This window comes from Tauraco erythrolophus, chromosome 16 (assembly GCF_009769465.1).
Source record: "Tauraco erythrolophus isolate bTauEry1 chromosome 16, bTauEry1.pri, whole genome shotgun sequence".
Classification (NCBI taxonomy): Eukaryota; Metazoa; Chordata; class Aves; order Musophagiformes; family Musophagidae; genus Tauraco; species Tauraco erythrolophus.
This window is the reverse complement of record NC_141480.1, coordinates 11,139,038-11,150,896: the sequence shown is the minus strand read 5'-3', so window position 1 is coordinate 11,150,896 and position 11,859 is coordinate 11,139,038.

Sequence of the window (11,859 nt, the reverse complement as noted above, 5' to 3'; positions counted from 1 at the left end):
TAGTCAGCCTTCATCAGTTGACACGTGGTGCAGGAGGAGGGGTGCTAACTCAGCCTGAAGCTTTTTTGTGCTTCAGACTTAGAAGCAACCTTAGCTGTGCTGAATCCCATTTCTTTCTCTAACATATCACTAACAATAAATCCCATTTTCTTTCTCTGTCTGGCAAAAGATGCTCCCCTCCCAGAGCCAGTAACAGAGCAGGTTTCTTCAGAGACCCGCTGTGCTGCTCAACCCTGCCTCTGAAAAATTAAAGCTGCTTACCCAAGGTTAACGCGGCAACTCTTTGGCTTCATAGTAAGTGACGGAACTGCCCCTGCTTGGTGGTGGTTGTATTCCCATCTCCACGGCGAGGCATTTCCTCCGGTGCTTCTCAGTTCATTAGCGTGCCGCTGTCTGACACCACCAGCCTCCACCAGCTGCCTCCAGCCCGCGCTGCCGCAGGGGCTGCGCCGCGCAGACGGGGACACCTGGTCGATGCCAATCCCCTGCTCCTTGGGGGCTTTGCAGCCCAACCGCGGACATCTGCTCTGAGCTGAGAGTTGGCACTGGAAGGGTTTTGGCCTTGGAAAGAATATATTTACTTTGTACAGCTTTTCTGTAAAGAAGCTTCAGATGGAGAAGCCCAACGATCTATTTAGTCTAGTAACAGCAGAGCATGCCAGTGCTTCTGGAAGAGCCCCCCTACCAGTGCAGCTGGTTACTTGTATGATAACTTTCCTGTAGGAGGGAAAAAAAGATACTTTATTCCTCCATCCTCTTCATCCTTGTCCCACAGCACTAGGGCACTGTAATTTTGTCTGGCTTGGCAAAGTGTCTCGCAGGTCAGGGCAGGGGGGGAAAGAACAAAACCTTTTGGTTCTGAAGAAAGATATTTTACTGCAGTTGTGGAGAAAGCTCTCTCTTTGGGATAGTTCCTGTTCTTCTCAACAGGATCTGCTGCAAAAATCTCTCATCGTTACTGCCTTTTGCCACTCATGGCTAAACTCGATTGCGTACTGCTGCAGGCTTTGCTTTTACAGAGTAAGTGACTTTCAGCCAACAAGCTCTGATAGCAGAGCAAAGGTTGACTGGTTGGGATCAAGTGTGAGGATGAGAAGCATGTGTATGCCCTTTTAACATGGAAAAACATAGCTGTGACTGGTGTGTGAATGAACCTGACGACAGGAACGTGCCTGTGATAGGGATGCTGGAGCCAAAGCGGGGTGTGTGGGATGCCTCATAAGACTGGGGAGGACCAGGCCACAGGTACTCCATGGAGCTGGGGCCTCTGTCCTCTGTTGTGAGCCCAGAGCAAATCTTCCAGGATTTATGAAGTCCTAGTCCCATGTTATCTTCCCTGTCCCAAAGAAGCCACAGGGCACTGAGGGAGCTGCTGGCTTGTGCTGGGGCAGAGCAAAGGAGATGCTGAGGAAGGCTTCTGAACTGGGGAGAGGGACTGGAGAACAGAAGATCGCTGAATGGGGGAACATAGGGCCAGAGGGTGCCCTGGGAAGACACCCTTGGGAGAGGAAGCTTGGAGCCCCAAAAAGACACAGCCATTGGGAGTGGGGAGGAAAGCGAGGCAGAGACAACAGGCAGCATCTGGCTGATCTGCATGGCAACGCATTCTTATAATAGCTGGGGCGGAAGGGGGAAAAGAGTATTTTTTTAAATTGACCTTTTTGTGGAGTGTTTGTGTGGCAAGCTTCAGTTATCTCATATCTCTGAGAAGGAGAATTGTCATCTCGGGGATTTCACAAGGCTGGTGTCCTGGGAAGGGGCCCGTGTCAGCCGGGGAGGCAGGCATACAGGCAGGGTATGGATGTCCTACCGGGATGTGCAAGTGCACTGAGGACAGGTGCTGGCCAGACTCTGCAGAGCGCTTTGGGGCCGGCTGTGCTGGGGCTCCCTCCTTTCAGCGAGCTCGGAGCACACACACCTGGCTTGGAAACCTGATTCTGCGGGCTGGTGGGTGTCCCAGAGAGGCTGTGACCCACCTAAGGCTCCAACGCATCATTCAAACCCACTGGATGCAGTGCAACGGGTTTATCCTCTGCCAAAGAGGGCAGGAGCAGCTCTGCAGTAGCCAGGGCTGTGCTGCCTCCAGGAGGGGGGACGTGGGGAGCAGGGGGACGCAGCCAGAGTTTATGGGATGAGGCCAGCAAGGGCGCAGCCCCAGGGCTGGGCTGGCCTGGTGGGGAGCGTGCAGTGCCTGCCTGCGTTCGGTTTGGCTCTGCACGGAGCTGACGTCTCCCGGTTTGTATGACATTATGCATTATGTGATAATTATAAAAATGTGAAAATAGGACACGAAGTACCAAGCAGGCAGCACGAAGATTTTAGTGGTCCGCTGTGTGTTTTCCTGCTTCCCCTCAGAGTATAACTGCCCCTTTGGAAAAGAGCCTCCTGCTTAGTGTAAGTTTCTCATTACTTTGTAGGAGTTCTTCCTTGTAGGTCCCTTAAAGCAGGATTAACTGGCAATGGGTGGCACGGTTCCCTTAGTACATAGTGATCTAGCTCTGCATCCAAAAGGGCACAGGGCTCTTGCAGTTGCTTCTTATTTACTGCCAAGTGCCCAAGGGGTGTTGATGTGAGCCAATGTAAATGCTTGGTTGATCTTGGAATGGATGTTATAGGCTAGACTGAGGTTGCCATTTGTTCCGCCCTATTATCTATATAATTCCAGGTCCCCTCTGAGCCACCTCCTTAGGGAAACCATTAATTTTCTCTTACTGGGTGGCATCAGTTTGTTTTTTAGCATGGGTTTCCTCTATTTTACTGGCAACTTCCAAAGCCAACATGGAGGGGGAGAAACGGCTCAGGAATCCAGTTGGGATGTGCAACTGGATGAATGTTTCTGTGGTCCCAGCAGACAATGGGACATGCTGGTCTGTCTCATCAAGGCAGAGAGGAAGCAGCAGCTGACTGCAGTGCTCCAGACATACGCCCAGTGTTCTGTGGGCTCCCTCTCCTGCCACTTAAATGCCTTCAGTGTCAGGATGAGACCTCTGAGGATGCTGGGATCTTGCTCCACAGTTTTTTTGCGAACAGATTTATCGAAGCTTAAGCATGAGGCTTGCACTTTTCTTTTTTCTAACTACTTTTTGATCTGGGTATAAGAACAACATGGGGGAAGATGAGTCTACCCCAAGACTTGCAAAGGTTTGGACCATCAGCACTACTTCTTACTGATGTAATATGGTGACTCTAAAATTTGCAGAAGAATTGGCAACCATGAGCTCAGGGCTGCAGCACAGAATAGACTGGTTTGCTTGGGAAGCACAAATGACAGGTGTTAACACAGCTGAAGGAAAGGCAAACATCTGCAAATGTGCTGTCCTATCCTGAAAGGAGTGCTGTGCTTGGCCAAAAGGGTCAATGTTGTAAATGTATCTTTGTGTATGACCCTTGTGCATGGAACCAGTGAGGGTCAGTCAATTGTGCTTATTTCAAGGGACATCTAAATCGACGCTTCTGGACTAGCCTGAAGGGATTATCAGAGGAAGAAAGAAGTGTATACGAGACAGAGAAGTTCTGGGAAGCCATCCGAACAGGTAATCAAAAGGATCAAATGAAATCATCAGATGGTTGTTTCTGCCCTCAACTGCTTCATGTTGCAGGTATGCGAACTTCCAGTCATGGGAGAGATACAGCAGTAGTTTCAAGTCCTTTTGTTTTCCCATCAATTTCTGTGCTGGCTGGCCTGTCAGCCCCTGGTGTCAGTGGTGTCAGCCTGACAGTGGTGTCAACATCACCACTTCTAACCCTTCCCTTTAAATTTGCAGTCGCAGTCATTGGCTATTTCCAGGATAAGAAAAAGGGTTGGAAGCATCCTCTAGCAGCACCAAGCTGATAGAATATATCGGTGCTCGTACTGTGGGTTATTTAATAAGGAATGTGGCCTAATTATCTTGTTTCTTGAGGAGTATTGACCCATACAACAGCTATGAGAGTTTTCATTAAGTACCTGTTCCTCTGTGCCAAAAAATACAGGTTTTGGCTGTGAGCTCTCACTTAAACTCATGTTCTCTTCTGGATGAATTCTGGATAGTCCTTAGGGAGCCGAAAGTGAGCTATGGAGCTCTAAGAGAAGAAGGGTTTAACATTCCTTGATCTTGAAAGCAGTATCCCTTTCTGGGTGGGAATGGCTGGGGTTGTGGTACTGAGAATAGAACTGTGTGCTGCTGGACTCCTTTAGGGTGAGAGGGGATCCCTTGTGTCGGAAAGAGAGAAAGGGAAGCTGGAGGGAAGCAAGTCTGGTTACTGCTAACAGAGTCCCTTTTCGCTGCAGTCAGGGGATCTCATTACAGAGAAAAAAACATCCCTGGCTGTGCTGGGGCTTGTGTTACAGACACAGGGGACCCCTCCTTTCAAAGCTGGGTCTGATTTCTGTTGGCACAAGTTCTTGGTTGTCCCAGATAAAGCCTCGTCATGAACCTTGTGTTGGCTCTGAGCAGAGCCTTGGGACACAGTCGTTGGGAGCGGAAAGGGCTCCGAGCCTGTTGAGAGTGCGCCTGCAAGATGGGGTTTTGCCTCCTTGCCAGCGGATTGTGTTGTAATGGGTCAAGGAAGCGACTGGCTTTACCCTGCTTTGGGATGGGATGGACAGTCAGGCCATAGCTGTTGAATAGCTCAGAAAGGGAGAACCACAGGGCAGCATCCAGCTCCCAGGTTGCTCCAGCTGTTTCAGGCCAGCATGTTTCTGAGAGATGGCCTGGGAAGAAGAGCTGTCATGGAGAACATGAGAAAGCATGGCCAACTGTGCCCCATCCTCATGCCCATCCTGTCACTCCTGTCCTAGTTCCCTAATTCTAGACAGAAACATGACTGTAGCACTAAGGAGATTCAAGGGTTACATTTTATAAGTGTTAAGACTGAAAAAGGCACAACTAAGTATATCTTGAACGCCAGCCTGTGATACACCCTGCCAAGGACAGTGACTGCGCAGTGTGAAGCAGTTGAGGGGAGGAGGAGATCTGAAGGGGTCACAAGCCTTTGTATGGGTTTGTGGCCATGCAGAGCAGCTGAGCTGCAGTCATCTCTGCTTCCTGAGAACCAAGTGCTAACCTGTTTCTTTCTAAGACTGACCAGAAAAAAAAAAACGTTATGTTTTTATTCAAGAACAGCAGAGACAAGGAGAGGAGGAGGGCAGATATTCATGGCTACTGCTGTTCAGGCTTTTGTTCCTTTGGGTTCTCCTCCTGCTCTTTGCTTCTCTCATCAGCGGTTCCCACACTCTGTGGGCTCTTTCTTTCACGTGGAGCATGCTGCATCCATCCTAGGTCCTGAATCCCATCCTGAAGGCAAAGAGCTTTTCCATGGGCAAGCTACATAAAGAGGTTTTGGGTGAGAGGAGTGGTCCTTGAGTGTCATAAATCAGTTTCTCCTAAAACTGGAAAAAATTTGCCCTTTATTCTGAATCTCACTTTGTGTCGTTAGGTTTCTGTTCAACACAGGCACCATGTGCCTTTGCAGTATCAAGAGGAGGATTCCAGGTACAGATCTGTTCAGTTCAGTAAATATAATCCCTGATTTTTTTAGCATTCCTAAAATACAGGCAATATGTCATTGTCAGGAGACAGTGATTCTCTTTAGTTCCGTGGGCAGACTCTGATTATCTGAAAGGGTTTTTTTTGGAAGAAATTATTTGAGGGAAGGAGAAGCAGCATTATAAAGGATTATAAAGCAGGTACGATCTTCTTATCCGCTGATGTAGGAAGCTAATATGTCGTATGTGTGAAAACAAATGAGAACTTAACAAGAAGAGGGTATAATGACTCAAGAGAAGTTTTGGTTGTTACACAACCAGAAGTCCCAGGACCTCCAAAATATTCTACAGCATAATATTTTTTCCTATTCTTTCAAAAAATAAACAAGGTCTCCTTTTTAACATCCAATCCAGGGGTAATCTAGTGCTGTCTTGCAATTTGAAACTGCAGCTTATATCTTATCTGGTCTTAAATAGTTATCTGTTGCACAATTTTCAAGCGAATTGAAGGAAAGGAAACAAAACACTGAGATTTTTTTTTTTTAAAGAAATGATATTTCCTGGTAGCGTGCATAGTCTTTGCACTTTTTGATTTGCTGCCACCCTTGAAACGTGAAATTCAAGAAATATGATGTCGGGGCTTTGTGATGGGTAAAAGGTGGCATTATCTTATTCGTAATGGAAAGGACAGTCCTGAGACCCCTGTCCAAACCTCCCAAGATGAGTTCAAGTGATAAAGAATGAAAAAGCGTATTGGTAAAGTGTACTTGTGCACTTGCACACCATCCTTTTAAAGGGATGTAGGAACGCCGTTGTGACAGCACGCAGGGAAGGGATGTGACACTTTTTTTTCAGAATGATGATAACTTCTGCTAAAAAACTCAAACGCTGTCCCAGAGGTGGTGGATCCACGACAAAGGCCTGTGGGCAGTGAAGCTGCTGGAAGTGATAGTTCACGGCAGTGCCGGACCTAATGGCGAGCAGGGTGTGAGGCACATCTCCATTTGCTTGTGGGTGAAACCCTTCAGCCAGGTGCAAGGACTGATGAGATGTCACTTCCAGAGACAGCCCAGTGTGGGTGCTAAAGCTGTCATCAGCTGTGGACCTGCAGACAGCAGGTTGGGTAGCAGATTTCTAAGCCGTTGCTGGAGCTGCTGACTCCAAGTGCAGGGAGTAACACAGCGACAGAAGATAGTCGCTTTGTGGTGGCACGAGTCAAGTTACGTTGACACTCTTGGAAAAATTCCCATCCCACCAGAGTCACTTCTGACTAACGTGCACCACTTAATCTGTCTTAATGTCCTCTATAATTTTACACTTATTTAGCCTCATCCAAATAAAAACCTTCAGTTGCTTAAGTAACAATTGATGAGGCTTCCCATCTCAGCTGGGAAATAAACATTATAATCTCCTTTTCTAAACGCAAACTGTCCTTTGATGAGACTAATAACTTCTCAAGTGAGGGGGTACTATTTCTGATAACAGATGTGCTGCCGGTGCCCCAAACCAACTGTAAAGCCCCCAGTGAGGACAGACACCAGCACTTCCCCACCGAGCTCACGCCGACGGGCTGGTTGCAGTGCAGGGAGCCCGTCTGGGCCAACTGTGGAAGGGGATGAACCATCCCCGATCCCCAATGGCATAAATGTGAGCAGTTCTTGTGCATTCCTGGTGGTGTGTTGGGAAATGCTTGTAAAACCAGAATACTCCAGAGATGCCACTGAGTACGGACTGTAATATCTGCAGAATCTGGCATTGTCAGCAAGCTATAAAACATCCCTGCTATTGCTAGCAGCTGCTCCCAATTTAAAATTTGCCAAAGGTACACAAACATGGGGGCCAATTGCACAGCACCTTGCGCTGCTGCTCGCTCGCGCTGTTTGTTCAGAACAGACGGTGGGGTGGCGAGGCTGGGATGCTCTGCTCAAAAAGAAAGACTGCTCAGGGACTTTTCCAAGCATTTCTCTTTTTCATTATCAGATAATCACGACATAACCACTTTCCCTTGGCCCTGGGAAAGCACAGCATGTATTCTTCATCTGATGCTCTGAAATGAGGGATGTGCTCTGCTTTTGTGGGATTAGACCATATTATCCAGAACTGGGCTGAGCCTGCATGAACTTCCAGAGAAGCTGGGCCCATTTTTCCCCCCACTGTGAAAAATACCAAGAAAAGTTGCAAGAGAAGTCCCTTGTTTCCTGAATGCTACAGAGCTGCAGTCTTGGGAGGAAAGAAGCGAAGCCAGCTGTGCTCTGCAGGCGCTCACTAAGAATAGCTGAGCACTGGATAGGAGCAGCAGCAGCGGCGTCTGCGTGGAGCACAGGAGCTGCTGCAGATAGTCATCAGAATGTTTGCTGTTCCCGAATCCTCGCCATAGTGATGTTAATGATAGCTGAGCTCTTAGAGCTGCTCTCCGGGGAGGGCTCAGCGCTGCACGTTTGCATACTGTTTGCCTTGATTGCACAGCAGAACAAATAGCATCGGTTGGGCAAGCAAGGGAGAGGTTTGGAGGCTGTCGTGGAGGCAACACCTAAACCAAATTCTCCCTCCTAGTTTTATCACTTGAATCCTTAGATGATAAAGCTGCTTGTGTACAGCTGAGGAGGGTTTTCAGCTTCGTCACACAAAAGCCTTTTCTGATGTGGTGGTTTCCTTTCTGCAGCACGGAAAGGTCTGCAGACAAAATAGGTATTAAATTGATGACTGTGGCTGGCAAAGTTGGGCTCTGCCATGTTGGCACCAGTGTGGTCACTGGTCATTCCCCCCAGCCCAGGGGAAGATGTCAGCATTGACCTGAAAGATTTTCAGGCTGGCAGAGGTGAGTGGAGCTCAGGGTCCCTGCAGGTGACACATCTGTGCTGGGGACCTGCTGGTCCTTGCTGTCCTTGGAGGGGGTCACCCCACTGGTTAGCAGCTCAAGAGGACGATGGGATCCTCCACCAGCCGTGCTGCTCCTGGGGGTCTTGACTGTGTTGCCTCTTTCCTCCAGAAGCCCACCGAGCTCTGCTGCTGCTGGTGAGCAGCACTGGCACATGCTGGGCTGGATACTAGTTTTTTTGGTTCATAGGAGTAGGGTGGTGTAGCACAGGTGAGGTAGACCTCCCTTCACCTTCTTCCCCCCCTTTCAGACATGAATCTACTCATGCCCTTCACTAGACCTCTGTCCCTCTTTGACTGACAAAGATGTCATCTTGCTTACTGGAGGAATGTTTTATCGGCTTTTTAATAACAGGGAAAACGGCTTTTTGACAAAAAAAAGTAATTTTTGAAGAATTTTTTTCACCCTTCCAAATGTTGTTCCTTTTTATAATAGTTCCCCAAACTCAATGAAAAATACAAATACAACTGGAAAATATTTGTTTCTTTAGAAAACTTTCATGGAGAATAACAGAAAGTTGTTTTGTTGTTTTTTTTTTGTCTTAGCAGCTTCAGAAAGCAAGGCAAATCATGGGAGTTGAAGAAAATTGACCTCCCAACTCATGTTTTGGTTCTAAAACATTAGACCTAATTTTGTTTGCCATCTCTATTAGTGATGCAGAAGAGATGGGCAAGCAGCACAATAACTGAATTTCCAGCCAGCACTGAACTGGGGCGAGGGGTGCTGCAAAGGGTGGTGAGGAGAGAGACATGGTAGGATAAGACAAAATCAAACTGCATGAGCATGAAACGTAAAGTGATTTTTTTTTTTTTAAATGGAAATACTGTTTAAAAAAAAAGTAGAGAAAGAATCCTAACTTCAAAACTCATGGCTCTGTTAGTCAGGACTACTTGGAAAGCATGAAGAGGACTAGGAATGACAGTGTGAACTTGCTCTACAGCTTTTTGGCTGAAGAAGCAGGCATGAAATCTTGTACAAAAGAAAAGTAGCTGTGGGCTACACTTGTGGATGACACGAAAGACATGGCTGTGCAGCTCTGTCCGTGAACCTCAGCCATGAATGTGGCTTCTTTCTAAGCCGCTGCATTCAATATGTGCAGCAGTGTATTGGTCACAGTCTGGCCACAGCCCCTGGCTGAAAAATTTGAAAGGATAGTAGCTAAAGCGGAAGAAGCCGCTTCATATGAATGTCTGGAAGATAGAAATCTAATACTGGCCTAATCTCTTACATCCCCGTCACAGTGTCTGGGCTGGCGCTCGCTGCCGTGCGCCGTGCTGGACAGCCATCTAGAGGTACAGCTGTGCTGGGAAAAGGGAAGTGTTTTGGGTTGCTCAGACGTGGTGCAGGATGAAGCAAGGGCAGGAAGGGACCTCAGGAGCATCAGGAGACGTTGCTGAGCAGGGAACCTCCTAATGGCACAGGAGCATCTGCTGCCAGTGGTGTAACCCAGCAAAAATGTCAGCACAGATATGACCAAAACTGGTCTGAGGCATAGACTGGGGCTCTTCAGGGTTATAGGGCCAAGAACTGGCCTGACCAAGGTATGAAAGTGGTTACTGGGCAGAGCTGGTGCTGCTTTTGCTTACACAAATACCAAAGGTGGTGCATCTGTTAGACCTCAGAGAAGACTATGGTTAGGATAATAATACGTTTGAAAGCCAAGGCCAAAATTTCAAGTCTTGGAGAAAGGTAGGAAAACATATGTGAGACATTTTGCAAAATTTAATAGCTGGCAGAAATGCTTTCAAAAAGAAAATGTACTCTGGATGGTGATTCCCAGTTCTCACCTAGTCTCCACCAGGCTTTGGCTCTTCTTCTTTGATGAAACTTCACTGATTCATCCCAGAGTCTGGCCCTGGCACTAGAGCCTAGCTTTTCCCCTTTGCAAACCAAAGATATTTAGGAAGTGTAAGATTAGCGCAAACTCTAGGATTTATTGTTATCTGTCTGAAGGACCAAATTAGTGCTGACAAGTCCAGTCAGAGTCGGGGTCTTCTAGTTACCATGTGTTGCAGAGCTTGCAAAAAAATTGGGGATTGGAGCCACCTCGATCCCAGGACGGTCCTGGGCACTGGTGTCATCCCAAGAGTACACTGGGGCTGCTGCTATTTCTTCCAGTTGTCAGGGAACTCAAGGGAGTGATCTGGCAGCGGAGAAGTGCCAAGGGGCAAGTTCACCGAGCACAATCCCCAGCCACTGTAAGATGTCCGTAGCTTTTTTCATTACTTTTTTTAATCAAGTCATCTGGGGAATTTTTTCCTTCAAAAAACGTCTTTGAGATATTTTCTATTTTTCAGCATTCACATTTTTTTTTTGCTTTGTTTAAAAATGCTTTAGCTGTAAGTGTGTGTGTGTATATATATATATACACATATATAAAAATAAGTCAGGAATGGCCTGGGGTCAGGAATAGTTATGTGTCCCATTAGTGAGCTGAGCATTTTGCCTTTTCAGTGATATAAAATTTCCTGGAGATAGCTGGCTTATGAGTCAAGGCTGAACATCATCTGCAGATCATCAAACCTGTCAGCCCAGTGCTGCTTTGTGCAGAAGGAACCGGTGACTGGCTGGGAGGTGTTAAGAGAAGAGTGAAAGATGGTTGTCCCAGCCTGCTCAGAGGGGGGACTTCAGGAGGCCAGTGACTTTTCAGGCAGATGACACAGTGAAATATGTGCACAACGTGCACCGCAAGATACGACTTTGGTCACATTTCAACCCTATGGAGATGAGGTGTGTGTCAGCGCTGTTCTTTACGCAGCTGCAAAAAATTTCCATCTGACTAGCTCTGAGGCATGTGAGCGAGCCACGTGCTGGAAAGGCTGGGTGAGCTGGCACACCAGCACTCCTGGAGCAACCGTGAAGACGCAGCTGGTCAATGAGTTACTTGTGTTAATGAAGTAGGTTCAGGACCTCAAATCAACGTCCACCATGGAGTGCCTGAAGTCACCCACCAGCTTCCAGATGCCCTCTGTCATGCAGAACATGGTCTAACATCAGGATCTGGGCATCAGCTGGATGCCACCACTGCAGGAAGTGCCTCTGCTCCCTCTCTGGAAGGCTTTCGACTCTCAGAAAATACAGAAAAGCTGATACAACTCCCCATATAGGGGCACAATTACAGAAGTTCTCTGCTGGCTTGGAGAGAAACTATTTCTCCTTCTCTTTGAAATACCCTCAGCACGGAGGTTATGAGATAAAACAGATGTAGACTTGCCCCTGAGCATGCAGGGTTGGAGTTAACATAGAAACTAAATTTCAGGGGCGTTATGTTAGTCTCTCCGCTATTCAGAAGGGGCTGTCTGTTTAATCATTGACTTTCTGTGATTTATAGAGGGTTAGTTAAATGTCCGTTAAAGTCAATGGGAGCCTTTTGATGTCAGTAGACTTCAGTTAGGCCCCCAGTCTGCCCATTCTTGTAGCATCTGGGTACATGGCCAGCGAAAAGCGTGAATGATAAAGCAGGCAGTGAAAGTAAGGGAGGGCTGAAAGAAAAAAGCTTTCACTTGAACAAAAG